This window comes from Camellia sinensis, chromosome 14 (genome assembly GCF_055761805.1).
Source record: "Camellia sinensis isolate YWXY chromosome 14, ASM5576180v1, whole genome shotgun sequence".
Taxonomy (NCBI): Eukaryota; Viridiplantae; Streptophyta; class Magnoliopsida; order Ericales; family Theaceae; genus Camellia; species Camellia sinensis.
The window spans coordinates 103,831,771-103,855,888 of NC_138974.1; the positions used below are offsets into that span (position 1 = coordinate 103,831,771).

The 24,118-nt window shown below is 47.9% G+C and overlaps 64 non-coding genes and 12 pseudogenes across 64 annotated transcripts; all 76 read left to right on the forward strand.

Annotated features, from left to right (window-relative positions):
• The first annotated feature begins 72 nt into the window (after window positions 1–72).
• Window positions 73–181, forward strand: LOC145812432 (5S ribosomal RNA; annotated as a pseudogene).
• Window positions 182–368: 187 nt separating this feature from the next.
• Window positions 369–487, forward strand: LOC145810196 (5S ribosomal RNA). Its single transcript, XR_014353768.1, has one exon. It is a non-coding gene; the product is annotated as a 5S ribosomal RNA (ribosomal RNA).
• A 200-nt stretch (window positions 488–687) lies between these two features.
• On the forward strand, window positions 688–806 carry LOC145809155 (5S ribosomal RNA). Its single transcript, XR_014352649.1, has one exon. It is a non-coding gene; the product is annotated as a 5S ribosomal RNA (ribosomal RNA).
• Window positions 807–1,005: 199 nt separating this feature from the next.
• LOC145810207 (5S ribosomal RNA) lies at window positions 1,006–1,124 on the forward strand. The gene has a single exon (XR_014353780.1). It is a non-coding gene; the product is annotated as a 5S ribosomal RNA (ribosomal RNA).
• Window positions 1,125–1,620: 496 nt separating this feature from the next.
• On the forward strand, window positions 1,621–1,739 carry LOC145810218 (5S ribosomal RNA). The gene has a single exon (XR_014353793.1). It is a non-coding gene; the product is annotated as a 5S ribosomal RNA (ribosomal RNA).
• Window positions 1,740–1,937: 198 nt separating this feature from the next.
• Window positions 1,938–2,056, forward strand: LOC145810230 (5S ribosomal RNA). Its single transcript, XR_014353805.1, has one exon. It is a non-coding gene; the product is annotated as a 5S ribosomal RNA (ribosomal RNA).
• A 199-nt stretch (window positions 2,057–2,255) lies between these two features.
• LOC145810513 (5S ribosomal RNA) lies at window positions 2,256–2,374 on the forward strand. The gene has a single exon (XR_014354077.1). It is a non-coding gene; the product is annotated as a 5S ribosomal RNA (ribosomal RNA).
• A 201-nt stretch (window positions 2,375–2,575) lies between these two features.
• LOC145810242 (5S ribosomal RNA) lies at window positions 2,576–2,694 on the forward strand. The gene has a single exon (XR_014353817.1). It is a non-coding gene; the product is annotated as a 5S ribosomal RNA (ribosomal RNA).
• A 197-nt stretch (window positions 2,695–2,891) lies between these two features.
• Window positions 2,892–3,010, forward strand: LOC145810098 (5S ribosomal RNA). The gene has a single exon (XR_014353664.1). It is a non-coding gene; the product is annotated as a 5S ribosomal RNA (ribosomal RNA).
• Window positions 3,011–3,210: 200 nt separating this feature from the next.
• Window positions 3,211–3,319, forward strand: LOC145812425 (5S ribosomal RNA; annotated as a pseudogene).
• Window positions 3,320–3,507: 188 nt separating this feature from the next.
• Window positions 3,508–3,626, forward strand: LOC145810253 (5S ribosomal RNA). The gene has a single exon (XR_014353829.1). It is a non-coding gene; the product is annotated as a 5S ribosomal RNA (ribosomal RNA).
• Window positions 3,627–3,824: 198 nt separating this feature from the next.
• Window positions 3,825–3,943, forward strand: LOC145810263 (5S ribosomal RNA). The gene has a single exon (XR_014353839.1). It is a non-coding gene; the product is annotated as a 5S ribosomal RNA (ribosomal RNA).
• A 201-nt stretch (window positions 3,944–4,144) lies between these two features.
• LOC145809709 (5S ribosomal RNA) lies at window positions 4,145–4,263 on the forward strand. Its single transcript, XR_014353271.1, has one exon. It is a non-coding gene; the product is annotated as a 5S ribosomal RNA (ribosomal RNA).
• Window positions 4,264–4,460: 197 nt separating this feature from the next.
• LOC145810275 (5S ribosomal RNA) lies at window positions 4,461–4,579 on the forward strand. The gene has a single exon (XR_014353851.1). It is a non-coding gene; the product is annotated as a 5S ribosomal RNA (ribosomal RNA).
• A 199-nt stretch (window positions 4,580–4,778) lies between these two features.
• LOC145812413 (5S ribosomal RNA) lies at window positions 4,779–4,876 on the forward strand (annotated as a pseudogene).
• Window positions 4,877–5,074: 198 nt separating this feature from the next.
• LOC145810197 (5S ribosomal RNA) lies at window positions 5,075–5,193 on the forward strand. The gene has a single exon (XR_014353769.1). It is a non-coding gene; the product is annotated as a 5S ribosomal RNA (ribosomal RNA).
• A 197-nt stretch (window positions 5,194–5,390) lies between these two features.
• Window positions 5,391–5,509, forward strand: LOC145809416 (5S ribosomal RNA). Its single transcript, XR_014352960.1, has one exon. It is a non-coding gene; the product is annotated as a 5S ribosomal RNA (ribosomal RNA).
• Window positions 5,510–5,705: 196 nt separating this feature from the next.
• Window positions 5,706–5,824, forward strand: LOC145810514 (5S ribosomal RNA). The gene has a single exon (XR_014354078.1). It is a non-coding gene; the product is annotated as a 5S ribosomal RNA (ribosomal RNA).
• A 199-nt stretch (window positions 5,825–6,023) lies between these two features.
• On the forward strand, window positions 6,024–6,142 carry LOC145810286 (5S ribosomal RNA). The gene has a single exon (XR_014353862.1). It is a non-coding gene; the product is annotated as a 5S ribosomal RNA (ribosomal RNA).
• Window positions 6,143–6,342: 200 nt separating this feature from the next.
• On the forward strand, window positions 6,343–6,461 carry LOC145810297 (5S ribosomal RNA). Its single transcript, XR_014353873.1, has one exon. It is a non-coding gene; the product is annotated as a 5S ribosomal RNA (ribosomal RNA).
• Window positions 6,462–6,661: 200 nt separating this feature from the next.
• Window positions 6,662–6,780, forward strand: LOC145810099 (5S ribosomal RNA). The gene has a single exon (XR_014353665.1). It is a non-coding gene; the product is annotated as a 5S ribosomal RNA (ribosomal RNA).
• Window positions 6,781–6,979: 199 nt separating this feature from the next.
• Window positions 6,980–7,088, forward strand: LOC145812426 (5S ribosomal RNA; annotated as a pseudogene).
• A 187-nt stretch (window positions 7,089–7,275) lies between these two features.
• LOC145810307 (5S ribosomal RNA) lies at window positions 7,276–7,394 on the forward strand. The gene has a single exon (XR_014353883.1). It is a non-coding gene; the product is annotated as a 5S ribosomal RNA (ribosomal RNA).
• Window positions 7,395–7,592: 198 nt separating this feature from the next.
• LOC145810318 (5S ribosomal RNA) lies at window positions 7,593–7,711 on the forward strand. The gene has a single exon (XR_014353893.1). It is a non-coding gene; the product is annotated as a 5S ribosomal RNA (ribosomal RNA).
• A 201-nt stretch (window positions 7,712–7,912) lies between these two features.
• On the forward strand, window positions 7,913–8,031 carry LOC145809710 (5S ribosomal RNA). Its single transcript, XR_014353272.1, has one exon. It is a non-coding gene; the product is annotated as a 5S ribosomal RNA (ribosomal RNA).
• Window positions 8,032–8,228: 197 nt separating this feature from the next.
• Window positions 8,229–8,347, forward strand: LOC145810330 (5S ribosomal RNA). The gene has a single exon (XR_014353905.1). It is a non-coding gene; the product is annotated as a 5S ribosomal RNA (ribosomal RNA).
• Window positions 8,348–8,546: 199 nt separating this feature from the next.
• Window positions 8,547–8,644, forward strand: LOC145812414 (5S ribosomal RNA; annotated as a pseudogene).
• Window positions 8,645–8,842: 198 nt separating this feature from the next.
• Window positions 8,843–8,961, forward strand: LOC145810198 (5S ribosomal RNA). Its single transcript, XR_014353770.1, has one exon. It is a non-coding gene; the product is annotated as a 5S ribosomal RNA (ribosomal RNA).
• A 197-nt stretch (window positions 8,962–9,158) lies between these two features.
• LOC145809417 (5S ribosomal RNA) lies at window positions 9,159–9,277 on the forward strand. The gene has a single exon (XR_014352961.1). It is a non-coding gene; the product is annotated as a 5S ribosomal RNA (ribosomal RNA).
• Window positions 9,278–9,473: 196 nt separating this feature from the next.
• Window positions 9,474–9,592, forward strand: LOC145810515 (5S ribosomal RNA). The gene has a single exon (XR_014354079.1). It is a non-coding gene; the product is annotated as a 5S ribosomal RNA (ribosomal RNA).
• Window positions 9,593–9,792: 200 nt separating this feature from the next.
• LOC145810341 (5S ribosomal RNA) lies at window positions 9,793–9,911 on the forward strand. Its single transcript, XR_014353915.1, has one exon. It is a non-coding gene; the product is annotated as a 5S ribosomal RNA (ribosomal RNA).
• Window positions 9,912–10,110: 199 nt separating this feature from the next.
• LOC145810351 (5S ribosomal RNA) lies at window positions 10,111–10,229 on the forward strand. Its single transcript, XR_014353925.1, has one exon. It is a non-coding gene; the product is annotated as a 5S ribosomal RNA (ribosomal RNA).
• Window positions 10,230–10,430: 201 nt separating this feature from the next.
• LOC145810365 (5S ribosomal RNA) lies at window positions 10,431–10,549 on the forward strand. Its single transcript, XR_014353936.1, has one exon. It is a non-coding gene; the product is annotated as a 5S ribosomal RNA (ribosomal RNA).
• A 199-nt stretch (window positions 10,550–10,748) lies between these two features.
• Window positions 10,749–10,857, forward strand: LOC145812422 (5S ribosomal RNA; annotated as a pseudogene).
• Window positions 10,858–11,044: 187 nt separating this feature from the next.
• On the forward strand, window positions 11,045–11,163 carry LOC145810376 (5S ribosomal RNA). The gene has a single exon (XR_014353946.1). It is a non-coding gene; the product is annotated as a 5S ribosomal RNA (ribosomal RNA).
• Window positions 11,164–11,363: 200 nt separating this feature from the next.
• LOC145809483 (5S ribosomal RNA) lies at window positions 11,364–11,482 on the forward strand. The gene has a single exon (XR_014353041.1). It is a non-coding gene; the product is annotated as a 5S ribosomal RNA (ribosomal RNA).
• A 198-nt stretch (window positions 11,483–11,680) lies between these two features.
• LOC145810183 (5S ribosomal RNA) lies at window positions 11,681–11,799 on the forward strand. The gene has a single exon (XR_014353755.1). It is a non-coding gene; the product is annotated as a 5S ribosomal RNA (ribosomal RNA).
• A 201-nt stretch (window positions 11,800–12,000) lies between these two features.
• On the forward strand, window positions 12,001–12,109 carry LOC145812433 (5S ribosomal RNA; annotated as a pseudogene).
• A 189-nt stretch (window positions 12,110–12,298) lies between these two features.
• Window positions 12,299–12,417, forward strand: LOC145810387 (5S ribosomal RNA). The gene has a single exon (XR_014353957.1). It is a non-coding gene; the product is annotated as a 5S ribosomal RNA (ribosomal RNA).
• A 201-nt stretch (window positions 12,418–12,618) lies between these two features.
• LOC145809156 (5S ribosomal RNA) lies at window positions 12,619–12,737 on the forward strand. Its single transcript, XR_014352650.1, has one exon. It is a non-coding gene; the product is annotated as a 5S ribosomal RNA (ribosomal RNA).
• A 198-nt stretch (window positions 12,738–12,935) lies between these two features.
• LOC145810397 (5S ribosomal RNA) lies at window positions 12,936–13,054 on the forward strand. Its single transcript, XR_014353967.1, has one exon. It is a non-coding gene; the product is annotated as a 5S ribosomal RNA (ribosomal RNA).
• Window positions 13,055–13,254: 200 nt separating this feature from the next.
• On the forward strand, window positions 13,255–13,373 carry LOC145810227 (5S ribosomal RNA). The gene has a single exon (XR_014353803.1). It is a non-coding gene; the product is annotated as a 5S ribosomal RNA (ribosomal RNA).
• A 200-nt stretch (window positions 13,374–13,573) lies between these two features.
• Window positions 13,574–13,692, forward strand: LOC145809395 (5S ribosomal RNA). The gene has a single exon (XR_014352935.1). It is a non-coding gene; the product is annotated as a 5S ribosomal RNA (ribosomal RNA).
• A 200-nt stretch (window positions 13,693–13,892) lies between these two features.
• On the forward strand, window positions 13,893–14,001 carry LOC145812434 (5S ribosomal RNA; annotated as a pseudogene).
• Window positions 14,002–14,188: 187 nt separating this feature from the next.
• On the forward strand, window positions 14,189–14,307 carry LOC145810409 (5S ribosomal RNA). The gene has a single exon (XR_014353978.1). It is a non-coding gene; the product is annotated as a 5S ribosomal RNA (ribosomal RNA).
• Window positions 14,308–14,504: 197 nt separating this feature from the next.
• Window positions 14,505–14,623, forward strand: LOC145809157 (5S ribosomal RNA). Its single transcript, XR_014352651.1, has one exon. It is a non-coding gene; the product is annotated as a 5S ribosomal RNA (ribosomal RNA).
• Window positions 14,624–14,822: 199 nt separating this feature from the next.
• On the forward strand, window positions 14,823–14,941 carry LOC145810421 (5S ribosomal RNA). Its single transcript, XR_014353989.1, has one exon. It is a non-coding gene; the product is annotated as a 5S ribosomal RNA (ribosomal RNA).
• Window positions 14,942–15,141: 200 nt separating this feature from the next.
• On the forward strand, window positions 15,142–15,260 carry LOC145810229 (5S ribosomal RNA). The gene has a single exon (XR_014353804.1). It is a non-coding gene; the product is annotated as a 5S ribosomal RNA (ribosomal RNA).
• A 200-nt stretch (window positions 15,261–15,460) lies between these two features.
• On the forward strand, window positions 15,461–15,579 carry LOC145809396 (5S ribosomal RNA). The gene has a single exon (XR_014352936.1). It is a non-coding gene; the product is annotated as a 5S ribosomal RNA (ribosomal RNA).
• Window positions 15,580–15,780: 201 nt separating this feature from the next.
• On the forward strand, window positions 15,781–15,889 carry LOC145812435 (5S ribosomal RNA; annotated as a pseudogene).
• Window positions 15,890–16,077: 188 nt separating this feature from the next.
• On the forward strand, window positions 16,078–16,196 carry LOC145810432 (5S ribosomal RNA). The gene has a single exon (XR_014354000.1). It is a non-coding gene; the product is annotated as a 5S ribosomal RNA (ribosomal RNA).
• A 197-nt stretch (window positions 16,197–16,393) lies between these two features.
• Window positions 16,394–16,512, forward strand: LOC145809158 (5S ribosomal RNA). Its single transcript, XR_014352652.1, has one exon. It is a non-coding gene; the product is annotated as a 5S ribosomal RNA (ribosomal RNA).
• A 200-nt stretch (window positions 16,513–16,712) lies between these two features.
• On the forward strand, window positions 16,713–16,831 carry LOC145810441 (5S ribosomal RNA). Its single transcript, XR_014354009.1, has one exon. It is a non-coding gene; the product is annotated as a 5S ribosomal RNA (ribosomal RNA).
• Window positions 16,832–17,030: 199 nt separating this feature from the next.
• On the forward strand, window positions 17,031–17,149 carry LOC145809160 (5S ribosomal RNA). The gene has a single exon (XR_014352654.1). It is a non-coding gene; the product is annotated as a 5S ribosomal RNA (ribosomal RNA).
• Window positions 17,150–17,347: 198 nt separating this feature from the next.
• On the forward strand, window positions 17,348–17,466 carry LOC145810452 (5S ribosomal RNA). The gene has a single exon (XR_014354020.1). It is a non-coding gene; the product is annotated as a 5S ribosomal RNA (ribosomal RNA).
• Window positions 17,467–17,666: 200 nt separating this feature from the next.
• LOC145810231 (5S ribosomal RNA) lies at window positions 17,667–17,785 on the forward strand. Its single transcript, XR_014353806.1, has one exon. It is a non-coding gene; the product is annotated as a 5S ribosomal RNA (ribosomal RNA).
• A 200-nt stretch (window positions 17,786–17,985) lies between these two features.
• On the forward strand, window positions 17,986–18,104 carry LOC145809397 (5S ribosomal RNA). The gene has a single exon (XR_014352937.1). It is a non-coding gene; the product is annotated as a 5S ribosomal RNA (ribosomal RNA).
• Window positions 18,105–18,304: 200 nt separating this feature from the next.
• Window positions 18,305–18,413, forward strand: LOC145812436 (5S ribosomal RNA; annotated as a pseudogene).
• A 187-nt stretch (window positions 18,414–18,600) lies between these two features.
• On the forward strand, window positions 18,601–18,719 carry LOC145810463 (5S ribosomal RNA). The gene has a single exon (XR_014354030.1). It is a non-coding gene; the product is annotated as a 5S ribosomal RNA (ribosomal RNA).
• Window positions 18,720–18,916: 197 nt separating this feature from the next.
• On the forward strand, window positions 18,917–19,035 carry LOC145809161 (5S ribosomal RNA). The gene has a single exon (XR_014352655.1). It is a non-coding gene; the product is annotated as a 5S ribosomal RNA (ribosomal RNA).
• Window positions 19,036–19,234: 199 nt separating this feature from the next.
• LOC145810474 (5S ribosomal RNA) lies at window positions 19,235–19,353 on the forward strand. The gene has a single exon (XR_014354041.1). It is a non-coding gene; the product is annotated as a 5S ribosomal RNA (ribosomal RNA).
• Window positions 19,354–19,553: 200 nt separating this feature from the next.
• LOC145810232 (5S ribosomal RNA) lies at window positions 19,554–19,672 on the forward strand. The gene has a single exon (XR_014353807.1). It is a non-coding gene; the product is annotated as a 5S ribosomal RNA (ribosomal RNA).
• Window positions 19,673–19,872: 200 nt separating this feature from the next.
• LOC145809398 (5S ribosomal RNA) lies at window positions 19,873–19,991 on the forward strand. The gene has a single exon (XR_014352938.1). It is a non-coding gene; the product is annotated as a 5S ribosomal RNA (ribosomal RNA).
• A 201-nt stretch (window positions 19,992–20,192) lies between these two features.
• Window positions 20,193–20,301, forward strand: LOC145812437 (5S ribosomal RNA; annotated as a pseudogene).
• A 187-nt stretch (window positions 20,302–20,488) lies between these two features.
• Window positions 20,489–20,607, forward strand: LOC145810485 (5S ribosomal RNA). The gene has a single exon (XR_014354052.1). It is a non-coding gene; the product is annotated as a 5S ribosomal RNA (ribosomal RNA).
• Window positions 20,608–20,804: 197 nt separating this feature from the next.
• Window positions 20,805–20,923, forward strand: LOC145809162 (5S ribosomal RNA). The gene has a single exon (XR_014352656.1). It is a non-coding gene; the product is annotated as a 5S ribosomal RNA (ribosomal RNA).
• A 199-nt stretch (window positions 20,924–21,122) lies between these two features.
• LOC145810498 (5S ribosomal RNA) lies at window positions 21,123–21,241 on the forward strand. Its single transcript, XR_014354064.1, has one exon. It is a non-coding gene; the product is annotated as a 5S ribosomal RNA (ribosomal RNA).
• A 200-nt stretch (window positions 21,242–21,441) lies between these two features.
• Window positions 21,442–21,560, forward strand: LOC145811076 (5S ribosomal RNA). The gene has a single exon (XR_014354628.1). It is a non-coding gene; the product is annotated as a 5S ribosomal RNA (ribosomal RNA).
• Window positions 21,561–21,762: 202 nt separating this feature from the next.
• Window positions 21,763–21,881, forward strand: LOC145810510 (5S ribosomal RNA). Its single transcript, XR_014354074.1, has one exon. It is a non-coding gene; the product is annotated as a 5S ribosomal RNA (ribosomal RNA).
• A 200-nt stretch (window positions 21,882–22,081) lies between these two features.
• On the forward strand, window positions 22,082–22,179 carry LOC145812415 (5S ribosomal RNA; annotated as a pseudogene).
• Window positions 22,180–22,377: 198 nt separating this feature from the next.
• Window positions 22,378–22,496, forward strand: LOC145810199 (5S ribosomal RNA). Its single transcript, XR_014353771.1, has one exon. It is a non-coding gene; the product is annotated as a 5S ribosomal RNA (ribosomal RNA).
• Window positions 22,497–22,694: 198 nt separating this feature from the next.
• Window positions 22,695–22,813, forward strand: LOC145809418 (5S ribosomal RNA). The gene has a single exon (XR_014352962.1). It is a non-coding gene; the product is annotated as a 5S ribosomal RNA (ribosomal RNA).
• Window positions 22,814–23,009: 196 nt separating this feature from the next.
• LOC145810516 (5S ribosomal RNA) lies at window positions 23,010–23,128 on the forward strand. The gene has a single exon (XR_014354080.1). It is a non-coding gene; the product is annotated as a 5S ribosomal RNA (ribosomal RNA).
• A 199-nt stretch (window positions 23,129–23,327) lies between these two features.
• Window positions 23,328–23,446, forward strand: LOC145810521 (5S ribosomal RNA). Its single transcript, XR_014354085.1, has one exon. It is a non-coding gene; the product is annotated as a 5S ribosomal RNA (ribosomal RNA).
• Window positions 23,447–23,646: 200 nt separating this feature from the next.
• On the forward strand, window positions 23,647–23,765 carry LOC145810532 (5S ribosomal RNA). Its single transcript, XR_014354096.1, has one exon. It is a non-coding gene; the product is annotated as a 5S ribosomal RNA (ribosomal RNA).
• Window positions 23,766–23,965: 200 nt separating this feature from the next.
• LOC145810542 (5S ribosomal RNA) lies at window positions 23,966–24,084 on the forward strand. Its single transcript, XR_014354107.1, has one exon. It is a non-coding gene; the product is annotated as a 5S ribosomal RNA (ribosomal RNA).
• The last annotated feature ends 34 nt before the right edge of the window (window positions 24,085–24,118 follow it).

The following is a 24,118-nucleotide window of genomic DNA, read 5'->3' on the forward strand; positions in this document are numbered from 1 at the left end:
TTATCATGTTCCATTCAATTTCATTTTTTTCCCCGTCTACTGCTTAAAACAACAAAGTCGCGGATAATCTTCAGGTGCGATCATACCAGCACTAATGCACCGGATCCCATTAGAACTCCGTAGTTAAGCGTGCTTGGGCGAGAGTAGTACTAGGATGGGTGTTGCTCCCCTTTTGTCCCTTTTTCCACCACCCCCCCCCTCTTTTTTTTTTCCCCGGACAGCCTGTCCGATTTTTAGCCCATTCAATCGCCTTCGCCTCCTTTTCGACAATTTCTCCCTTTTAAACCATTTCCAGATTATCCTGTTCCATTCAATTTCATTTTTTTCCCCGTCTACTGCTTAAAACAATAAAGTCGCGGTTAATCTTCGGGTGCGATCATACCAGCACTAATGCACCGGATCCCATCAGAACTCCGCAGTTAAGCGTGCTTGGGCGAGAGTAGTACTAGGATGGGTGACCCCCTGGGAAGTCCTCGTGTTGCACCCCTTTTGTCCCTTTTTCCACCACCCCCCCCCCCTCTTTTTTTTTTCCCCGGACAGCCTGTCCGATTTTTAGCCCATTCAATCGCCTTCGCCTCCTTTTCGACAATTTCTCCCTTTTAAACCATTTCCAGATTATCCTGTTCCATTCAATTTCATTTTTTTCCCCGTCTACTGCTTAAAACAATAAAGTCGCGGTTAATCTTCGGGTGCGATCATACCAGCACTAATGCACCGGATCCCATCAGAACTCCGCAGTTAAGTGTGCTTGGGCGAGAGTAGTACTAGGATGGGTGACCCCCTGGGAAGTCCTCGTGTTGCACCCCTTTTGTCCCTTTTTCCACCACCCCCCCCCCTCTTTTTTTTTTCCCCGGACAGCCTGTCCGATTTTTAGCCCATTCAATCGCCTTCGCCTCCTTTTCGACAATTTCTCCCTTTTAAACCATTTCCAGATTATCCTGTTCCATTCAATTTCATTTTTTTCCCCGTCTAATGCTTAAAACAATAAAGTCGCGGTTAATCCTCGGGTGCGATCATACCAGCACTAATGCACCGGATCCCATCAGAACTCCGCAGTTAAGCGTGCTTGGGCGAGAGTAGTACTAGGATGGGTGACCCCCTGGGAAGTCCTCGTGTTGCACCCCTTTTGTCCCTTTTTCCACCACCCCCCCCCCTCTTTTTTTTTTTCCCCGGACAGCCTGTCCGATTTTTAGCCCATTCAATCGCCTTCGCCTCCTTTTCGACAATTTCCCCCTTTTAAACCATTTCCAGATTATCATGTTCCATTCAATTTCATTTTTTTCCCCGTCTACTGCTTAAAACAATAAAGTCGCGGATAATCTTCGGGTGCGATCATACAAGCACTAATGCACCGGATCCCATCAGAACTCCGTAGTTAAGCGTGCTTGGGCGAGAGTAGTACTAGGATGGGTGTTGCTCCACTTTTGTCCCTTTTTCCACCACCCCCCCCCTCTTTTTTTTTTCCCCGGACAGCCTGTCCGATTTTTAGCCCATTCAATCGCCTTCGCCTCCTTTTCGACAATTTCTCCCTTTTAAACCATTTCCAGATTATCATGTTCCATTCAATTTCATTTTTTTCCCCGTCTACTGCTTAAAACAATAAAGTCGCGGTTAATCTTCGGGTGCGATCATACCAGCACTAATGCACCGGATCCCATCAGAACTCCGCAGTTAAGCGTGCTTGGGCGAGAGTAGTACTAGGATGGGTGACCCCCTGGGAAGTCCTCGTGTTGCACCCCTTTTGTCCCTTTTTCCACCACCCCCCCCTCTTTTTTTTTTCCCCGGACAGCCTGTCCGATTTTTAGCCCATTCAATCGCCTTCGCCTCCTTTTCGACAATTTCTCCCTTTTAAACCATTTCCAGATTATCCTGTTCCATTCAATTTCATTTTTTTCCCCCGTCTACTGCTTAAAACAATAAAGTCGCGGTTAATCTTCGGGTGCGATCATACCAGCACTAATGCACCGGATCCCATCAGAACTCCGCAGTTAAGCGTGCTTGGGCGAGAGTAGTACTAGGATGGGTGACCCCCTGGGAAGTCCTCGTGTTGCACCCCTTTTGTCCATTTTTCCACCACCTCCCCCCCCTTTTTTTTTTTCCCCGGACAGCCTGTCCGATTTTTAACCCATTCAATCGCCTTCGCCTCCTTTTCGACAATTTCTCCCTTTTAAACCATTTCCAGATTATCCCGTTCCATTCAATTTCATTTTTTTCCCCGTCTACTGCTTAAAACAATAAAGTCGCGGTTAATCTTCGGGTGCGATCATACCAGCACTAATGCACCGGATCTCATCAGAACTCCCCAGTTAAGCGTGCTTGGGCGAGAGTAGTACTAGGATGGGTGACCCCCTGGGAAGTCCTCGTGTTGCACCCCTTTTGTCCCTTTTTCCACCACCCCCCCCCCCCTCTTTTTTTTTTCCCCGGACAGCCTGTCCGATTTTTAGCCCATTCAATCGCCTTCGCCTCCTTTTCGACAATTTCTCCCTTTTAAACCATTTCCAGATTATCCTGTTCCATTCAATTTCATTTTTTTCCCCGTCTACTGCTTAAAACAATAAAGTCGCGGTTAATCTTCGGGTGCGATCATACCAGCACTAATGCACCGGATCCCATCAGAACTCCGCAGTTAAGCGTGCTTGGGCGAGAGTAGTACTAGGATGGGTGACCCCCTGGGAAGTCCTCGTGTTGCACCCCTTTTGTCCCTTTTTCCACCACCCCCCCCCTCTTTTTTTTTTCCCCGGACAGCCTGTCCGATTTTTAGCCCATTCAATCGCCTTCGCCTCCTTTTCGACAATTTCTCCCTTTTAAACCATTTCCAGATTATCCTGTTCCATTCAATTTCATTTTTTCCCCGTCTACTGCTTAAAACAATAAAGTCGCGGTTAATCTTCGGGTGCGATCATACCAGCACTAATGCACCGGATCCCATCAGAACTCCGTAGTTAAGCGTGCTTGGGCGAGCGTAGTACTAGGATGGGTGACCCCCTGGGAAGTCCTCGTGTTGCACCTCTTTTGTCCCTTTTTCCACCACCCCCCCCCCCTCTTTTTTTTTTCCCCGGACAGCCTGTCCGATTTTTAGCCCATTCAATCGCCTTCGCCTCCTTTTCGACAATTTCCCCCTTTTAAACCATTTCCAGATTATCATGTTCCATTCAATTTCATTTTTTTCCCCGTCTACTGCTTAAAACAATAAAGTCGCGGATAATCTTCGGGTGCGATCATACCAGCACTAATGCACCGGATCCCATCAGAACTCCGTAGTTAAGCGTGCTTGGGCGAGAGTAGTACTAGGATGGGTGTTTCTCCCCTTTTGTCCCTTTTTCCACCACCCCCCCCCCTCTTTTTTTTTTCCCCGGACAGCCTGTCCGATTTTTAGCCCATTCAATCGCCTTCGCCTCCTTTTCGACAATTTCTCCCTTTTAAACCATTTCCAGATTATCCTGTTCCATTCAATTTCATTTTTTTCCCCGTCTACTGCTTAAAACAATAAAGTCGCGGTTAATCTTCGGGTGCGATCATACCAGCACTAATGCACCGGATCCCATCAGAACTCCGCAGTTAAGCGTGCTTGGGCGAGAGTAGTACTAGGATGGGTGACCCCCTGGGAAGTCCTCGTGTTGCACCCCTTTTGTCCCTTTTTCCACCACCCCCCCCCTCTTTTTTTTTTCCCCGGACAGCCTGTCCGATTTTTAGCCCATTCAATCGCCTTCGCCTCCTTTTCGAAAATTTCTCCCTTTTAAACCATTTCCAGATTATCCTGTTCCATTCAATTTCATTTTTTTCCCCGTCTACTGCTTAAAACAATAAAGTCGCGGTTAATCTTCGGGTGCGATCATACCAGCACTAATGCACCGGATCCCATCAGAACTCCGCAGTTAAGCGTGCTTGGGCGAGAGTAGTACTAGGATGGGTGACCCCCTGGGAAGTCCTCGTGTTGCACCCCTTTTGTCCATTTTTCCACCACCTCCCCCCCCCCTTTTTTTTTTTCCCCGGACAGCCTGTCCGATTTTTAGCCCATTCAATCGCCTTCGCCTCCTTTTCGACAATTTCCCCCTTTTAAACCATTTCCAGATTATCCTGTTCCATTCAATTTCATTTTTTTCCCCGTCTACTGCTTAAAACAATAAAGTCGCGGTAAATCTTCGGCTGCGATCATACCAGCACTAATGCACCGGATCCCATCAGAACTCCGCAGTTAAGCGTGCTTGGGCGAGAGTAGTACTAGGATGGGTGACCCCCTGGGAAGTCCTCGTGTTGCACCCCTTTTGTCCCTTTTTCCACCACCCCCCCCTCTTTTTTTTTTCCCCGGACAGCCTGTCCGATTTTTAGCCCATTCAATCGCCTTCGCCTCCTTTTCGACAATTTCTCCCTTTTAAACCATTTCCAGATTATCCTGTTCCATTCAATTTCATTTTTTTCCCCGTCTACAGCTTAAAACAATAAAGTCGCGGTTAATCTTCGGGTGCGATCATACCAGCACTAATGCACCGGATCCCATCAGAACTCCGCAGTTAAGCGTGCTTGGGCGAGAGTAGTACTAGGATGGGTGACCCCCTGGGAAGTCCTCGTGTTGCACCCCTTTTGTCCCTTTTTCCACCACCCCCCCCCTCTTTTTTTTTTTCCCCGGACAGCCTGTCCGATTTTTAGCCCATTCAATCGCCTTCGCCTCCTTTTCGACAATTTCCCCCTTTTAAACCATTTCCAGATTATCGTGTTCCATTCAATTTCATTTTTTTCCCCGTCTACTGCTTAAAACAATAAAGTCGCGGATAATCTTCGGGTGCGATCATACCAGCACTAATGCACCGGATCCCATCAGAACTCCGTAGTTAAGCGTGCTTGGGCGAGAGTAGTACTAGGATGGGTGTTGCTCCCCTTTTGTCCCTTTTTCCACCACCCCCCCCCTCTTTTTTTTTTCCCCGGACAGCCTGTCCGATTTTTAGCCCATTCAATCGCCTTCGCCTCCTTTCCGACAATTTCTCCCTTTTAAACCATTTCCAGATTATCCTATTCCATTCAATTTCATTTTTTTCCCCGTCTACTGCTTAAAACAATAAAGTCGCGGTTAATCTTCGGGTGCGATCATACCAGCACCAATGCACCGGATCCCATCAGAACTCCGCAGTTAAGCGTGCTTGGGCGAGAGTAGTACTAGGATGGGTGACCCCCTGGGAAGTCCTCGTGTTGCACCGCTTTTGTCCCTTTTTCCACCACCCCCCCCTCTTTTTTTTTTCCCCGGACAGCCTGTCCGATTTTTAGCCCATTCAATCGCCTTCGCCTCCTTTTCGACAATTTCTCCCTTTTAAACCATTTCCAGATTATCCTGTTCCATTCAATTTCATTTTTTTCCCCGTCTACTGCTTAGAACAATAAAGTCGCGGTTAATCTTCGGGTGCGATCATACCAGCACTAATGCACCGGATCCCATCAGAACTCCGCAGTTAAGCGTGTTTGGGCGAGAGTAGTACTAGGATGGGTGACCCCCTGGGAAGTCCTCGTGTTGCACCCCTTTTGTCCCTTTTCCGCCACCCCCCCCTCTTTTTTTTTTCCACGGACAGCCTGTCCGATTTTTAACCCATTCAATCGCCTTCGCCTCCTTTTCGACAATTTCTCCCTTTTAAACCATTTCCAGATTATCCCGTTCCATTCAATTTCATTTTTTTCCCCGTCTACTGCTTAAAACAATAAAGTCGCGGTTAATCTTTGGGTGCGATCATACCAGCACTAATGCACCGGATCTCATCAGAACTCCCCAGTTAAGCGTGCTTGGGCGAGAGTAGTACTAGGATGGGTGACCCCCTGGGAAGTCCTCGTGTTGCACCCCTTTTGTCCCTTTTTCCACCACCCCCCCCCCTCTTTTTTTTTTCCCCGGACAGCCTGTCCGATTTTTAGCCCATTCAATCGCCTTCGCCTCCTTTTCGACAATTTCTCCCTTTTAAACCATTTCCAGATTATCCTGTTCCATTCAATTTCATTTTTTTCCCCGTCTACTGCTTAAAACAATAAAGTCGCGGTTAATCTTCGGGTGCGATCATACCAGCACTAATGCACCGGATCCCATCAGAACTCCGCAGTTAAGCGTGCTTGGGCGAGAGTAGTACTAGGATGGGTGACCCCCTGGGAAGTCCTCGTGTTGCACCCCTTTTGTCCGTTTTTCCACCACCCCCCCCCCCTCTTTTTTTTTTCCCCGGACAGCCTGTCCGATTTTTAGCCCATTCAATCGCCTTCGCCTCCTTTTCGACAATTTCTCCCTTTTAAACCATTTCCAGATTATCCTGTTCCATTCAATTTCATTTTTTTCCCCGTCTACTGCTTAAAACAATAAAGTCGCGGTTAATCTTCGGGTGCGATCATACCAGCACTAATGCACCGGATCCCATCAGAACTCCGCAGTTAAGCGTGCTTGGGCGAGAGTAGTACTAGGATGGGTGACCCCCTGGGAAGTCCTCGTGTTGCACCCCTTTTGTCCCTTTTTCCACCACCCCCCCCCCCTCTTTTTTTTTTCCCCGGACAGCCTGTCCGATTTTTAGTCCATTCAATCGCCTTCGCCTCCTTTTCGACAATTTCTCCCTTTTAAACCATTTCCAGATTATCCTGTTCCATTCAATTTCATTTTTTTCCCCGTCTACTGCTTAAAACAATAAAGTCGCGGTTAATCTTCGGGTGCGATCATACCAGCACTAATGCACCGGATCCCATCAGAACTCCGTAGTTAAGCGTGCTTGGGCGAGCGTAGTACTAGGATGGGTGACCCCCTGGGAAGTCCTCGTGTTGCACCTCTTTTGTCCCTTTTTCCACCACCCCCCCCCCTCTTTTTTTTTTCCCCGGACAGCCTGTCCGATTTTTAGCCCATTCAATCGCCTTCGCCTCCTTTTCGACAATTTCCCCCTTTTAAACCATTTCCAGATTATCATGTTCCATTCAATTTCATTTTTTTCCCCGTCTACTGCTTAAAACAATAAAGTCGCGGATAATCTTCGGGTGCGATCATACCAGCACTAATGCACCGGATCCCATCAGAACTCCGTAGTTAAGCGTGCTTGGGCGAGAGTAGTACTAGGATGGGTGTTTCTCCCCTTTTGTCCCTTTTTCCACCACCCCCCCCCTCTTTTTTTTTTCCCCGGACAGCCTGTCCGATTTTTAGCCCATTCAATCGCCTTCGCCTCCTTTTCGACAATTTCTCCCTTTTAAACCATTTCCAGATTATCCTGTTCCATTCAATTTCATTTTTTTCCCCGTCTACTGCTTAAAACAATAAAGTCGCGGTTAATCTTCGGGTGCGATCATACCAGCACTAATGCACCGGATCCCATCAGAACTCCGCAGTTAAGCGTGCTTGGGCGAGAGTAGTACTAGGATGGGTGACCCCCTGGGAAGTCCTCGTGTTGCACCCCTTTTGTCCCTTTTTCCACCACCCCCCCCCTCTTTTTTTTTTCCCCGGACAGCCTGTCCGATTTTTAGCCCATTCAATCGCCTTCGCCTCCTTTTCGAAAATTTCTCCCTTTTAAACCATTTCCAGATTATCCTGTTCCATTCAATTTCATTTTTTTCCCCGTCTACTGCTTAAAACAATAAAGTCGCGGTTAATCTTCGGGTGCGATCATACCAGCACTAATGCACCGGATCCCATCAGAACTCCGCAGTTAAGCGTGCTTGGGCGAGAGTAGTACTAGGATGGGTGACCCCCTGGGAAGTCCTCGTGTTGCACCCCTTTTGTCCATTTTTCCACCACCTCCCCCCCCCCTTTTTTTTTTTCCCCGGACAGCCTGTCCGATTTTTAGCCCATTCAATCGCCTTCGCCTCCTTTTCGACAATTTCCCCCTTTTAAACCATTTCCAGATTATCCTGTTCCATTCAATTTCATTTTTTTCCCCGTCTACTGCTTAAAACAATAAAGTCGCGGTTAATCTTCGGCTGCGATCATACCAGCACTAATGCACCGGATCCCATCAGAACTCCGCAGTTAAGCGTGCTTGGGCGAGAGTAGTACTAGGATGGGTGACCCCCTGGGAAGTCCTCGTGTTGCACCCCTTTTGTCCCTTTTTCCACCACCCCCCCCTCTTTTTTTTTTCCCCGGACAGCCTGTCCGATTTTTAGCCCATTCAATCGCCTTCGCCTCCTTTTCGACAATTTCTCCCTTTTAAACCATTTCCAGATTATCCTGTTCCATTCAATTTCATTTTTTTCCCCGTCTACAGCTTAAAACAATAAAGTCGCGGTTAATCTTCGGGTGCGATCATACCAGCACTAATGCACCGGATCCCATCAGAACTCCGCAGTTAAGCGTGCTTGGGCGAGAGTAGTACTAGGATGGGTGACCCCCTGGGAAGTCCTCGTGTTGCACCCCTTTTGTCCCTTTTTCCACCACCCCCCCCCTCTTTTTTTTTTTCCCCGGACAGCCTGTCCGATTTTTAGCCCATTCAATCGCCTTCGCCTCCTTTTCGACAATTTCCCCCTTTTAAACCATTTCCAGATTATCGTGTTCCATTCAATTTCATTTTTTTCCCCGTCTACTGCTTAAAACAATAAAGTCGCGGATAATCTTCGGGTGCGATCATACCAGCACTAATGCACCGGATCCCATCAGAACTCCGTAGTTAAGCGTGCTTGGGCGAGAGTAGTACTAGGATGGGTGTTGCTCCCCTTTTGTCCCTTTTTCCACCACCCCCCCCCTCTTTTTTTTTTCCCCGGACAGCCTGTCCGATTTTTAGCCCATTCAATCGCCTTCGCCTCCTTTCCGACAATTTCTCCCTTTTAAACCATTTCCAGATTATCCTATTCCATTCAATTTCATTTTTTTCCCCGTCTACTGCTTAAAACAATAAAGTCGCGGTTAATCTTCGGGTGCGATCATACCAGCACCAATGCACCGGATCCCATCAGAACTCCGCAGTTAAGCGTGCTTGGGCGAGAGTAGTACTAGGATGGGTGACCCCCTGGGAAGTCCTCGTGTTGCACCGCTTTTGTCCCTTTTTCCACCACCCCCCCCTCTTTTTTTTTTCCCCGGACAGCCTGTCCGATTTTTAGCCCATTCAATCGCCTTCGCCTCCTTTTCGACAATTTCTCCCTTTTAAACCATTTCCAGATTATCCTGTTCCATTCAATTTCATTTTTTTCCCCGTCTACTGCTTAAAACAATAAAGTCGCGGTTAATCTTCGGGTGCGATCATACCAGCACTAATGCACCGGATCCCATCAGAACTCCGCAGTTAAGCGTGTTTGGGCGAGAGTAGTACTAGGATGGGTGACCCCCTGGGAAGTCCTCGTGTTGCACCCCTTTTGTCCCTTTTCCGCCACCCCCCCCTCTTTTTTTTTTCCACGGACAGCCTGTCCGATTTTTAACCCATTCAATCGCCTTCGCCTCCTTTTCGACAATTTCTCCCTTTTAAACCATTTCCAGATTATCCCGTTCCATTCAATTTCATTTTTTTCCCCGTCTACTGCTTAAAACAATAAAGTCGCGGTTAATCTTTGGGTGCGATCATACCAGCACTAATGCACCGGATCTCATCAGAACTCCCCAGTTAAGCGTGCTTGGGCGAGAGTAGTACTAGGATGGGTGACCCCCTGGGAAGTCCTCGTGTTGCACCCCTTTTGTCCCTTTTTCCACCACCCCCCCCCCCTCTTTTTTTTTTCCCCGGACAGCCTGTCCGATTTTTAGCCCATTCAATCGCCTTCGCCTCCTTTTCGACAATTTCTCCCTTTTAAACCATTTCCAGATTATCCTGTTCCATTCAATTTCATTTTTTTCCCCGTCTACTGCTTAAAACAATAAAGTCGCGGTTAATCTTCGGGTGCGATCATACCAGCACTAATGCACCGGATCCCATCAGAACTCCGCAGTTAAGCGTGCTTGGGCGAGAGTAGTACTAGGATGGGTGACCCCCTGGGAAGTCCTCGTGTTGCACCCCTTTTGTCCGTTTTTCCACCACCCCCCCCCCTCTTTTTTTTTTCCCCGGACAGCCTGTCCGATTTTTAGCCCATTCAATCGCCTTCGCCTCCTTTTCGACAATTTCTCCCTTTTAAACCATTTCCAGATTATCCTGTTCCATTCAATTTCATTTTTTTCCCCGTCTACTGCTTAAAACAATAAAGTCGCGGTTAATCTTCGGGTGCGATCATACCAGCACTAATGCACCGGATCCCATCAGAACTCCGCAGTTAAGCGTGCTTGGGCGAGAGTAGTACTAGGATGGGTGACCCCCTGGGAAGTCCTCGTGTTGCACCCCTTTTGTCCCTTTTTCCACCACCCCCCCCCCCCTCTTTTTTTTTTCCCCGGACAGCCTGTCCGATTTTTAGTCCATTCAATCGCCTTCGCCTCCTTTTCGACAATTTCTCCCTTTTAAACCATTTCCAGATTATCCTGTTCCATTCAATTTCATTTTTTTCCCCGTCTAATGCTTAAAACAATAAAGTCGCGGTTAATCTTCGGGTGCGATCATACCAGCACTAATGCACCGGATCCCATCAGAACTCCGCAGTTAAGCGTGCTTGGGCGAGAGTAGTACTAGGATGGGTGACCCCCTGGGAAGTCCTCGTGTTGCACCCCTTTTGTCCCTTTTTCCACCACCCCCCCCCCTCTTTTTTTTTTCCCCGGACAGCCTGTCCGATTTTTAGCCCATTCAATCACCTTCGCCTCCTTTTCGACAATTTCCCCCTTTTAAACCATTTCCAGATTATCATGTTCCATTCAATTTCATTTTTTTCCCCGTCTACTGCTTAAAACAACAAAGTCGCGGATAATCTTCAGGTGCGATCATACCAGCACTAATGCACCGGATCCCATCAGAACTCCGTAGTTAAGCGTGCTTGGGCGAGAGTAGTACTAGGATGGGTGTTGCTCCCCTTTTGTCCCTTTTTCCACCACCCCCCCCCTCTTTTTTTTTTCCCCGGACAGCCTGTCCGATTTTTAGCCCATTCAATCGCCTTCGCCTCCTTTTCGACAATTTCTCCCTTTTAAACCATTTCCAGATTATCCTGTTCCATTCAATTTCATTTTTTTCCCCGTCTACTGCTTAAAACAATAAAGTCGCGGTTAATCTTCGGGTGCGATCATACCAGCACTAATGCACCGGATCCCATCAGAACTCCGCAGTTAAGCGTGCTTGGGCGAGAGTAGTACTAGGATGGGTGACCCCCTGGGAAGTCCTCGTGTTGCACCCCTTTTGTCTGTTTTTCCACCACCCCCCCCCCCTCTTTTTTTTTTCCCCGGACAGCCTGTCCGATTTTTAGCCCATTCAATCGCCTTCGCCTCCTTTTCGACAATTTCTCCCTTTTAAACCATTTCCAGATTATCATGTTCCATTCAATTTCATTTTTTTCCCCGTCTACTGCTTAAAACAACAAAGTCGCGGATAATCTTCAGGTGCGATCATACCAGCACTAATGCACCGGATCCCATCAGAACTCCGTAGTTAAGCGTGCTTGGGCGAGAGTAGTACTAGGATGGGTGACCCCCTGGGAAGTCCTCGTGTTGCACCCCTTTTGTCCCTTTTTCCACCACCCCCCCCCTCTTTTTTTTTTCCCCGGACAGCCTGTCCGATTTTTAGCCCATTCAATCGCCTTCGCCTCCTTTTCGACAATTTCTCCCTTTTAAACCATTTCCAGATTATCCTGTTCCATTCAATTTCATTTTTTTCCCCGTCTAATGCTTAAAACAATAAAGTCGCGGATAATCTTCGGGTGCGATCATACAAGCACTAATGCACCGGATCCCATCAGAACTCCGCAGTTAAGCGTGCTTGGGCGAGAGTAGTACTAGGATGGGTGACCCCCTGGGAAGTCCTCGTGTTGCACCCCTTTTGTCCCTTTTTCCACCACCCCCCCCCCCTCTTTTTTTTTTTCCCCGGACAGCCTGTCCGATTTTTAGCCCATTCAATCGCCTTCGCCTCCTTTTCGACAATTTCCCCCTTTTAAACCATTTCCAGATTATCATGTTCCATTCAATTTCATTTTTTTCCCCGTCTACTGCTTAAAACAACAAAGTCGCGGATAATCTTCAGGTGCGATCATACCAGCACTAATGCACCGGATCCCATTAGAACTCCGTAGTTAAGCGTGCTTGGGCGAGAGTAGTACTAGGATGGGTGTTGCTCCCCTTTTGTCCCTTTTTCCACCACCCCCCCCCCCTCTTTTTTTTTTCCCCGGACAGCCTGTCCGATTTTTAGCCCATTCAATCGCCTTCGCCTCCTTTTCGACAATTTCTCCCTTTTAAACCATTTCCAGATTATCCTGTTCCATTCAATTTCATTTTTTTCCCCGTCTACTGCTTAAAACAATAAAGTCGCGGTTAATCTTCGGGTGCGATCATACCAGCACTAATGCACCGGATCCCATCAGAACTCCGCAGTTAAGCGTGCTTGGGCGAGAGTAGTACTAGGATGGGTGACCCCCTGGGAAGTCCTCGTGTTGCACCCCTTTTGTCCCTTTTTCCACCACCCCCCCCCCCCTCTTTTTTTTTTCCCCGGACAGCCTGTCCGATTTTTAGCCCATTCAATCGCCTTCGCCTCCTTTTCGACAATTTCTCCCTTTTAAACCATTTCCAGATTATCCTGTTCCATTCAATTTCATTTTTTTCCCCGTCTACTGCTTAAAACAATAAAGTCGCGGTTAATCTTCGGGTGCGATCATACCAGCACTAATGCACCGGATCCCATCAGAACTCCGCAGTTAAGTGTGCTTGGGCGAGAGTAGTACTAGGATGGGTGACCCCCTGGGAAGTCCTCGTGTTGCACCCCTTTTGTCCCTTTTTCCACCACCCCCCCCCTCTTTTTTTTTTCCCCGGACAGCCTGTCCGATTTTTAGCCCATTCAATCGCCTTCGCCTCCTTTTCGACAATTTCTCCCTTTTAAACCATTTCCAGATTATCCTGTTCCATTCAATTTCATTTTTTTCCCCGTCTAATGCTTAAAACAATAAAGTCGCGGTTAATCTTCGGGTGCGATCATACCAGCACTAATGCACCGGATCCCATCAGAACTCCGCAGTTAAGCGTGCTTGGGCGAGAGTAGTACTAGGATGGGTGACCCCCTGGGAAGTCCTCGTGTTGCACCCCTTTTGTCCCTTTTTCCACCACCCCCCCCCCTCTTTTTTTTTTTCCCCGGACAGCCTGTCCGATTTTTAGCCCATTCAATCGCCTTCGCCTCCTTTTCGACAATTTCCCCCTTTTAAACCATTTCCAGATTATCCTGTTCCATTCAATTTCATTTTTTTCCCCGTCTACTGCTTAAAACAATAAAGTCGCGGATAATCTTCGGGTGCGATCATACAAGCACTAATGCACCGGATCCCATCAGAACTCCGTAGTTAAGCGTGCTTGGGCGAGAGTAGTACTAGGATGGGTGACCCCCTGGGAAGTCCTCGTGTTGCACCCCTTTTGTCCGTTTTTCCACCAACCCCCCCCCCTCTTTTTTTTTTCCCCGGACAGCCTGTCCGATTTTTAGCCCATTCAATCGCCTTCGCCTCCTTTTCGACAATTTCTCCCTTTTAAACCATTTCCAGATTATCCTGTTCCATTCAATTTCATTTTTTTCCCCGTCTACTGCTTAAAACAATAAAGTCGCGGTTAATCTTCAGGTGCGATCATACCAGCACTAATGCACCGGATCCCATCAGAACTCCGCAGTTAAGCGTGCTTGGGCGAGAGTAGTACTAGGATGGGTGACCCCCTGGGAAGTCCTCGTGTTGCACCCCTTTTGTCCCTTTTTCCACCACCCCCCCCCCTCTTTTTTTTTTTCCCCGGACAGCCTGTCCGATTTTTAGCCCATTCAATCGCCTTCGCCTCCTTTTCGACAATTTCCCCCTTTTAAACCATTTCCAGATTATCATGTTCCATTCAATTTCATTTTTTTCCCCGTCCACTGCTTAAAACAACAAAGTCGCGGATAATCTTCAGGTGCGATCATACCAGCACTAATGCACCGGATCCCATTAGAACTCCGTAGTTAAGCGTGCTTGGGCGAGAGTAGTACTAGGATGGGTGTTGCTCCCCTTTTGTCCCTTTTTCCACCACCCCCCCCCTCTTTTTTTTTTCCCCGGACAGCCTGTCCGATTTTTAGCCCATTCAATCGCCTTCGCCTCCTTTTCGACAATTTCTCCCTTTTAAACCATTTCCAGATTATCCTGTTCCATTCAATTTCATTTTTTTCCCCGTCTACTGCTTAAAACAATAAAGTCGCGGTTAATCTTCGGGTGCGATCATACCAGCACTAATGCACCGGATCCCATCAGAACTCCGCAGTTAAGCGTGCTTGGGCGAGAGTAGTACTAGGATGGGTGACCCCCTGGGAAGTCCTCGTGTTGCACCCCTTTTGTCCCTTTTTCCACCACCCCCCTCTCTTTTTTTTTTCCCCGGACAGCCTGTCCGATTTTTAGCCCATTCAATCGCCTTCGCCTCCTTTTCGACAATTTCTCCCTTTTAAACCATTTCCAGATTATCCTGTTCCATTCAATTTCATTTTTTTCCCCGTCTACTGCTTAAAACAATAAAGTCGCGGTTAATCTTCGGGTGCGATCATACCAGCACTAATGCACCGGATCCCATCAGAACTCCGCAGTTAAGTGTGCTTGGGCGAGAGTAGTACTAGGATGGGTGACCCCCTGGGAAGTCCTCGTGTTGCACCCCTTTTGTCCCTTTTTCCACCACCCCCCCCCCTCTTTTTTTTTTCCCCGGACAGCCTGTCCGATTTTTAGCCCATTCAATCGCCTTCGCCTCCTTTTCGACAATTTCTCCCTTTTAAACCATTTCCAGATTATCCTGTTCCATTCAATTTCATTTTTTTCCCCGTCTAATGCTTAAAACAATAAAGTCGCGGTTAATCTTCGGGTGCGATCATACCAGCACTAATGCACCGGATCCCATCAGAACTCCGCAGTTAAGCGTGCTTGGGCGAGAGTAGTACTAGGATGGGTGACCCCCTGGGAAGTCCTCGTGTTGCACCCCTTTTGTCCCTTTTTCCACCACCCCCCCCCCTCTTTTTTTTTTTCCCCGGACAGCCTGTCCGATTTTTAGCCCATTCAATCGCCTTCGCCTCCTTTTCGACAATTTCCCCCTTTTAAACCATTTCCAGATTATCCTGTTCCATTCAATTTCATTTTTTTCCCCGTCTACTGCTTAAAACAATAAAGTCGCGGATAATCTTCGGGTGCGATCATACAAGCACTAATGCACCGGATCCCATCAGAACTCCGTAGTTAAGCGTGCTTGGGCGAGAGTAGTACTAGGATGGGTGACCCCCTGGGAAGTCCTCGTGTTGCACCCCTTTTGTCCGTTTTTCCACCAACCCCCCCCCCTCTTTTTTTTTTCCCCGGACAGCCTGTCCGATTTTTAGCCCATTCAATCGCCTTCGCCTCCTTTTCGACAATTTCTCCCTTTTAAACCATTTCCAGATTATCCTGTTCCATTCAATTTCATTTTTTTCCCCGTCTACTGCTTAAAACAATAAAGTCGCGGTTAATCTTCAGGTGCGATCATACCAGCACTAATGCACCGGATCCCATCAGAACTCCGCAGTTAAGCGTGCTTGGGCGAGAGTAGTACTAGGATGGGTGACCCCCTGGGAAGTCCTCGTGTTGCACCCCTTTTGTCCCTTTTTCCACCACCCCCCCCCCCTCTTTTTTTTTTTCCCCGGACAGCCTGTCCGATTTTTAGCCCATTCAATCGCCTTCGCCTCCTTTTCGACAATTTCCCCCTTTTAAACCATTTCCAGATTATCATGTTCCATTCAATTTCATTTTTTTCCCCGTCCACTGCTTAAAACAACAAAGTCGCGGATAATCTTCAGGTGCGATCATACCAGCACTAATGCACCGGATCCCATTAGAACTCCGTAGTTAAGCGTGCTTGGGCGAGAGTAGTACTAGGATGGGTGTTGCTCCCCTTTTGTCCCTTTTTCCACCACCCCCCCCCCTCTTTTTTTTTTCCCCGGACAGCCTGTCCGATTTTTAGCCCATTCAATCGCCTTCGCCTCCTTTTCGACAATTTCTCCCTTTTAAACCATTTCCAGATTATCCTGTTCCATTCAATTTCATTTTTTTCCCCGTCTACTGCTTAAAACAATAAAGTCGCGGTTAATCTTCGGGTGCGATCATACCAGCACTAATGCACCGGATCCCATCAGAACTCCGCAGTTAAGCGTGCTTGGGCGAGAGTAGTACTAGGATGGGTGACCCCCTGGGAAGTCCTCGTGTTGCACCCCTTTTGTCCCTTTTTCCACCACCCCCCCCTCTTTTTTTTTTCCCCGGACAGCCTGTCCGATTTTTAGCCCATTCAATCGCCTTCGCCTCCTTTTCGACAATTTCTCCCTTTTAAACCATTTCCAGATTATCCTGTTCCATTCAATTTCATTTTTTTCCCCGTCTACTGCTTAAAACAATAAAGTCGCGGTTAATCTTCGGGTGCGATCATACCAGCACTAATGCACCGGATCCCATCAGAACTCCGCAGTTAAGTGTGCTTGGGCGAGAGTAGTACTAGGATGGGTGACCCCCTGGGAAGTCCTCGTGTTGCACCCCTTTTGTTCCTTTTTCCACCACCCCCCCCCCTCTTTTTTTTTTCCCCGGACAGCCTGTCCGATTTTTAGCCCATTCAATCGCCTTCGCCTCCTTTTCGACAATTTCTCCCTTTTAAACCATTTCCAGATTATCCTGTTCCATTCAATTTCATTTTTTTCCCCCGTCTACTGCTTAAAACAATAAAGTCGCGGTTAATCTTCGGGTGCGATCATACCAGCACTAATGCACCGGATCCCATCAGAACTCCGCAGTTAAGCGTGCTTGGGCGAGAGTAGTACTAGGATGGGTGACCCCCTGGGAAGTCCTCGTGTTGCACCCCTTTTGTCCCTTTTTCCACCACCCCCCCCCCTCTTTTTTTTTTCCCCGGACAGCCTGTCCGATTTTTAGCCCATTCAATCGCCTTCGCCTCCTTTTCGACAATTTCTCCCTTTTAAACCATTTCCAGATTATCCTGTTCCATTCAATTTCATTTTTTTCCCCGTCTACTGCTTAAAACAATAAAGTCGCGGTTAATCTTCGGGTGCGATCATACCAGCACTAATGCACCGGATCCCATCAGAACTCCGCAGTTAAGTGTGCTTGGGCGAGAGTAGTACTAGGATGGGTGACCCCCTGGGAAGTCCTCGTGTTGCACCCCTTTTGTCCCTTTTTCCACCACCCCCCCCCTCTTTTTTTTTTCCCCGGACAGCCTGTCCGATTTTTAGCCCATTCAATCGCCTTCGCCTCCTTTTCGACAATTTCTCCCTTTTAAACCATTTCCAGATTATCCTGTTCCATTCAATTTCATTTTTTTCCCCGTCTAATGCTTAAAACAATAAAGTCGCGGTTAATCTTCGGGTGCGATCATACCAGCACTAATGCACCGGATCCCATCAGAACTCCGCAGTTAAGCGTGCTTGGGCGAGAGTAGTACTAGGATGGGTGACCCCCTGGGAAGTCCTCGTGTTGCACCCCTTTTGTCCCTTTTTCCACCACCCCCCCCCCTCTTTTTTTTTTTCCCCGGACAGCCTGTCCGATTTTTAGCCCATTCAATCGCCTTCGCCTCCTTTTCGACAATTTCCCCCTTTTAAACCATTTCCAGATTATCCTGTTCCATTCAATTTCATTTTTTTCCCCGTCTACTGCTTAAAACAATAAAGTCGCGGATAATCTTCGGGTGCGATCATACAAGCACTAATGCACCGGATCCCATCAGAACTCCGTAGTTAAGCGTGCTTGGGCGAGAGTAGTACTAGGATGGGTGACCCCCTGGGAAGTCCTCGTGTTGCACCCCTTTTGTCCGTTTTTCCACCAACCCCCCCCCCTCTTTTTTTTTTCCCCGGACAGCCTGTCCGATTTTTAGCCCATTCAATCGCCTTCGCCTCCTTTTCGACAATTTCTCCCTTTTAAACCATTTCCAGATTATCCTGTTCCATTCAATTTCATTTTTTTCCCCGTCTACTGCTTAAAACAATAAAGTCGCGGTTAATCTTCAGGTGCGATCATACCAGCACTAATGCACCGGATCCCATCAGAACTCCGCAGTTAAGCGTGCTTGGGCGAGAGTAGTACTAGGATGGGTGACCCCCTGGGAAGTCCTCGTGTTGCACCCCTTTTGTCCCTTTTTCCACCACCCCCCCCCCTCTTTTTTTTTTTCCCCGGACAGCCTGTCCGATTTTTAGCCCATTCAATCGCCTTCGCCTCCTTTTCGACAATTTCCCCCTTTTAAACCATTTCCAGATTATCATGTTCCATTCAATTTCATTTTTTTCCCCGTCCACTGCTTAAAACAACAAAGTCGCGGATAATCTTCAGGTGCGATCATACCAGCACTAATGCACCGGATCCCATTAGAACTCCGTAGTTAAGCGTGCTTGGGCGAGAGTAGTACTAGGATGGGTGTTGCTCCCCTTTTGTCCCTTTTTCCACCACCCCCCCCCTCTTTTTTTTTTCCCCGGACAGCCTGTCCGATTTTTAGCCCATTCAATCGCCTTCGCCTCCTTTTCGACAATTTCTCCCTTTTAAACCATTTCCAGATTATCCTGTTCCATTCAATTTCATTTTTTTCCCCGTCTACTGCTTAAAACAATAAAGTCGCGGTTAATCTTCGGGTGCGATCATACCAGCACTAATGCACCGGATCCCATCAGAACTCCGCAGTTAAGCGTGCTTGGGCGAGAGTAGTACTAGGATGGGTGACCCCCTGGGAAGTCCTCGTGTTGCACCCCTTTTGTCCCTTTTTCCACCACCCCCCTCTCTTTTTTTTTTCCCCGGACAGCCTGTCCGATTTTTAGCCCATTCAATCGCCTTCGCCTCCTTTTCGACAATTTCTCCCTTTTAAACCATTTCCAGATTATCCTGTTCCATTCAATTTCATTTTTTTCCCCGTCTACTGCTTAAAACAATAAAGTCGCGGTTAATCTTCGGGTGCGATCATACCAGCACTAATGCACCGGATCCCATCAGAACTCCGCAGTTAAGTGTGCTTGGGCGAGAGTAGTACTAGGATGGGTGACCCCCTGGGAAGTCCTCGTGTTGCACCCCTTTTGTCCCTTTTTCCACCACCCCCCCCCCTCTTTTTTTTTTCCCCGGACAGCCTGTCCGATTTTTAGCCCATTCAATCGCCTTCGCCTCCTTTTCGACAATTTCTCCCTTTTAAACCATTTCCAGATTATCCTGTTCCATTCAATTTCATTTTTTTCCCCGTCTAATGCTTAAAACAATAAAGTCGCGGTTAATCTTCGGGTGCGATCATACCAGCACTAATGCACCGGATCCCATCAGAACTCCGCAGTTAAGCGTGCTTGGGCGAGAGTAGTACTAGGATGGGTGACCCCCTGGGAAGTCCTCGTGTTGCACCCCTTTTGTCCCTTTTTCCACCACCCCCCCCCCTCTTTTTTTTTTTCCCCGGACAGCCTGTCCGATTTTTAGCCCATTCAATCGCCTTCGCCTCCTTTTCGACAATTTCCCCCTTTTAAACCATTTCCAGATTATCCTGTTCCATTCAATTTCATTTTTTTCCCCGTCTACTGCTTAAAACAATAAAGTCGCGGATAATCTTCGGGTGCGATCATACAAGCACTAATGCACCGGATCCCATCAGAACTCCGTAGTTAAGCGTGCTTGGGCGAGAGTAGTACTAGGATGGGTGACCCCCTGGGAAGTCCTCGTGTTGCACCCCTTTTGTCCGTTTTTCCACCAACCCCCCCCCCTCTTTTTTTTTTCCCCGGACAGCCTGTCCGATTTTTAGCCCATTCAATCGCCTTCGCCTCCTTTTCGACAATTTCTCCCTTTTAAACCATTTCCAGATTATCCTGTTCCATTCAATTTCATTTTTTTCCCCGTCTACTGCTTAAAACAATAAAGTCGCGGTTAATCTTCAGGTGCGATCATACCAGCACTAATGCACCGGATCCCATCAGAACTCCGCAGTTAAGCGTGCTTGGGCGAGAGTAGTACTAGGATGGGTGACCCCCTGGGAAGTCCTCGTGTTGCACCCCTTTTGTCCCTTTTTCCACCACCCCCCCCCCCTCTTTTTTTTTTTCCTCGGACAGCCTGTCCGATTTTTAGCCCATTCAATCGCCTTCGCCTCCTTTTCGACAATTTCCCCCTTTTAAACCATTTCCAGATTATCATGTTCCATTCAATTTCATTTTTTTCCCCGTCCACTGCTTAAAACAACAAAGTCGCGGATAATCTTCAGGTGCGATCATACCAGCACTAATGCACCGGATCCCATTAGAACTCCGTAGTTAAGCGTGCTTGGGCGAGAGTAGTACTAGGATGGGTGTTGCTCCCCTTTTGTCCCTTTTTCCACCACCCCCCCCCTCTTTTTTTTTTCCCCGGACAGCCTGTCCGATTTTTAGCCCATTCAATCGCCTTCGCCTCCTTTTCGACAATTTCTCCCTTTTAAACCATTTCCAGATTATCCTGTTCCATTCAATTTCATTTTTTTCCCCGTCTACTGCTTAAAACAATAAAGTCGCGGTTAATCTTCGGGTGCGATCATACCAGCACTAATGCACCGGATCCCATCAGAACTCCGCAGTTAAGCGTGCTTGGGCGAGAGTAGTACTAGGATGGGTGACCCCCTGGGAAGTCCTCGTGTTGCACCCCTTTTGTCCCTTTTTCCACCACCCCCCCCTCTTTTTTTTTTCCCCGGACAGCCTGTCCGATTTTTAGCCCATTCAATCGCCTTCGCCTCCTTTTCGACAATTTCTCCCTTTTAAACCATTTCCAGATTATCCTGTTCCATTCAATTTCATTTTTTTCCCCGTCTACTGCTTAAAACAATAAAGTCGCGGTTAATCTTCGGGTGCGATCATACCAGCACTAATGCACCGGATCCCATCAGAACTCCGCAGTTAAGTGTGCTTGGGCGAGAGTAGTACTAGGATGGGTGACCCCCTGGGAAGTCCTCGTGTTGCACCCCTTTTGTTCCTTTTTCCACCACCCCCCCCCCTCTTTTTTTTTTCCCCGGACAGCCTGTCCGATTTTTAGCCCATTCAATCGCCTTCGCCTCCTTTTCGACAATTTCTCCCTTTTAAACCATTTCCAGATTATCCTGTTCCATTCAATTTCATTTTTTTCCCCGTCTAATGCTTAAAACAATAAAGTCGCGGTTAATCTTCGGGTGCGATCATACCAGCACTAATGCACCGGATCCCATCAGAACTCCGCAGTTAAGCGTGCTTGGGCGAGAGTAGTACTAGGATGGGTGACCCCCTGGGAAGTCCTCGTGTTGCACCCCTTTTGTCCCTTTTTCCACCACCCCCCCCCCTCTTTTTTTTTTTCCCCGGACAGCCTGTCCGATTTTTAGCCCATTCAATCGCCTTCGCCTCCTTTTCGACAATTTCCCCCTTTTAAACCATTTCCAGATTATCCTGTTCCATTCAATTTCATTTTTTTCCCCGTCTACTGCTTAAAACAATAAAGTCGCGGATAATCTTCAGGTGCGATCATACAAGTACTAATGCACCGGATCCCATCAGAACTCCGTAGTTAAGCGTGCTTGGGCGAGAGTAGTACTAGGATGGGTGACCCCCTGGGAAGTCCTCGTGTTGCACCCCTTTTGTCCGTTTTTCCACCACCCCCCCCCCCCCTCTTTTTTTTTTCCCCGGACAGCCTGTCCGATTTTTAGCCCATTCAATCGCCTTCGCCTCCTTTTCGACAATTTCTCCCTTTTAAACCATTTCCAGATTATCCTGTTCCATTCAATTTCATTTTTTTCCCCGTCTACTGCTTAAAACAATAAAGTCGCGGTTAATCTTCGGGTGCGATCATACCAGCACTAATGCACCGGATCCCATCAGAACTCCGCAGTTAAGCGTGCTTGGGCGAGAGTAGTACTAGGATGGGTGACCCCCTGGGAAGTCCTCGTGTTGCACCCCTTTTGTCCCTTTTTCCACCACCCCCCCCCCCTCTTTTTTTTTTCCCCGGACAGCCTGTCCGATTTTTAGCCCATTCAATCGCCTTCGCCTCCTTTTCGACAATTTCCCCCTTTTAAACCATTTCCAGATTATCGTGTTCCATTCAATTTCATTTTTTTCCCCGTCTACTGCTTAAAACAATAAAGTCGCGGATAATCTTCGGGTGCGATCATACCAGCACTAATGCACCGGATCCCATCAGAACTCCGTAGTTAAGCGTGCTTGGGCGAGAGTAGTACTAGGATGGGTGTTGCTCCCCTTTTGTCCCTTTTTCCACCACCCCCCCCCTCTTTTTTTTTTCCCCGGACAGCCTGTCCGATTTTTAGCCCATTCAATCGCCTTCGCCTCCTTTCCGACAATTTCTCCCTTTTAAACCATTTCCAGATTATCCTATTCCATTCAATTTCATTTTTTTCCCCGTCTACTGCTTAAAACAATAAAGTCGCGGTTAATCTTCGGGTGCGATCATACCAGCACCAATGCACCGGATCCCATCAGAACTCCGCAGTTAAGCGTGCTTGGGCGAGAGTAGTACTAGGATGGGTGACCCCCTGGGAAGTCCTCGTGTTGCACCGCTTTTGTCCCTTTTTCCACCACCCCCCCCCTCTTTTTTTTTTCCCCGGACAGCCTGTCCGATTTTTAGCCCATTCAATCGCCTTCGCCTCCTTTTCGACAATTTCTCCCTTTTAAACCATTTCCAGATTATCCTGTTCCATTCAATTTCATTTTTTTCCCCGTCTACTGCTTAAAACAATAAAGTCGCGGTTAATCTTCGGGTGCGATCATACCAGCACTAATGCACCGGATCCCATCAGAACTCCGCAGTTAAGCGTGTTTGGGCGAGAGTAGTACTAGGATGGGTGACCCCCTGGGAAGTCCTCGTGTTGCACCCCTTTTGTCCCTTTTCCGCCACCCCCCCCTCTTTTTTTTTTCCACGGACAGCCTGTCCGATTTTTAACCCATTCAATCGCCTTCGCCTCCTTTTCGACAATTTCTCCCTTTTAAACCATTTCCAGATTATCCCGTTCCATTCAATTTCATTTTTTTCCCCGTCTACTGCTTAAAACAATAAAGTCGCGGTTAATCTTTGGGTGCGATCATACCAGCACTAATGCACCGGATCTCATCAGAACTCCCCAGTTAAGCGTGCTTGGGCGAGAGTAGTACTAGGATGGGTGACCCCCTGGGAAGTCCTCGTGTTGCACCCCTTTTGTCCCTTTTTCCACCACCCCCCCCCCTCTTTTTTTTTTCCCCGGACAGCCTGTCCGATTTTTAGCCCATTCAATCGCCTTCGCCTCCTTTTCGACAATTTCTCCCTTTTAAACCATTTCCAGATTATCCTGTTCCATTCAATTTCATTTTTTTCCCCGTCTACTGCTTAAAACAATAAAGTCGCGGTTAATCTTCGGGTGCGATCATACCAGCACTAATGCACCGGATCCCATCAGAACTCCGCAGTTAAGCGTGCTTGGGCGAGAGTAGTACTAGGATGGGTGACCCCCTGGGAAGTCCTCGTGTTGCACCCCTTTTGTCCGTTTTTCCACCACCCCCCCCCCCTCTTTTTTTTTTCCCCGGACAGCCTGTCCGATTTTTAGCCCATTCAATCGCCTTCGCCTCCTTTTCGACAATTTCTCCCTTTTAAACCATTTCCAGATTATCCTGTTCCATTCAATTTCATTTTTTTCCCCGTCTACTGCTTAAAACAATAAAGTCGCGGTTAATCTTCGGGTGCGATCATACCAGCACTAATGCACCGGATCCCATCAGAACTCCGCAGTTAAGCGTGCTTGGGCGAGAGTAGTACTAGGATGGGTGACCCCCTGGGAAGTCCTCGTGTTGCACCCCTTTTGTCCCTTTTTCCACCACCCCCCCCCCCTCTTTTTTTTTTCCCCGGACAGCCTGTCCGATTTTTAGTCCATTCAATCGCCTTCGCCTCCTTTTCGACAATTTCTCCCTTTTAAACCATTTCCAGATTATCCTGTTCCATTCAATTTCATTTTTTTCCCCGTCTAATGCTTAAAACAATAAAGTCGCGGTTAATCTTCGGGTGCGATCATACCAGCACTAATGCACCGGATCCCATCAGAACTCCGCAGTTAAGCGTGCTTGGGCGAGAGTAGTACTAGGATGGGTGACCCCCTGGGAAGTCCTCGTGTTGCACCCCTTTTGTCCCTTTTTCCACCACCCCCCCCCCTCTT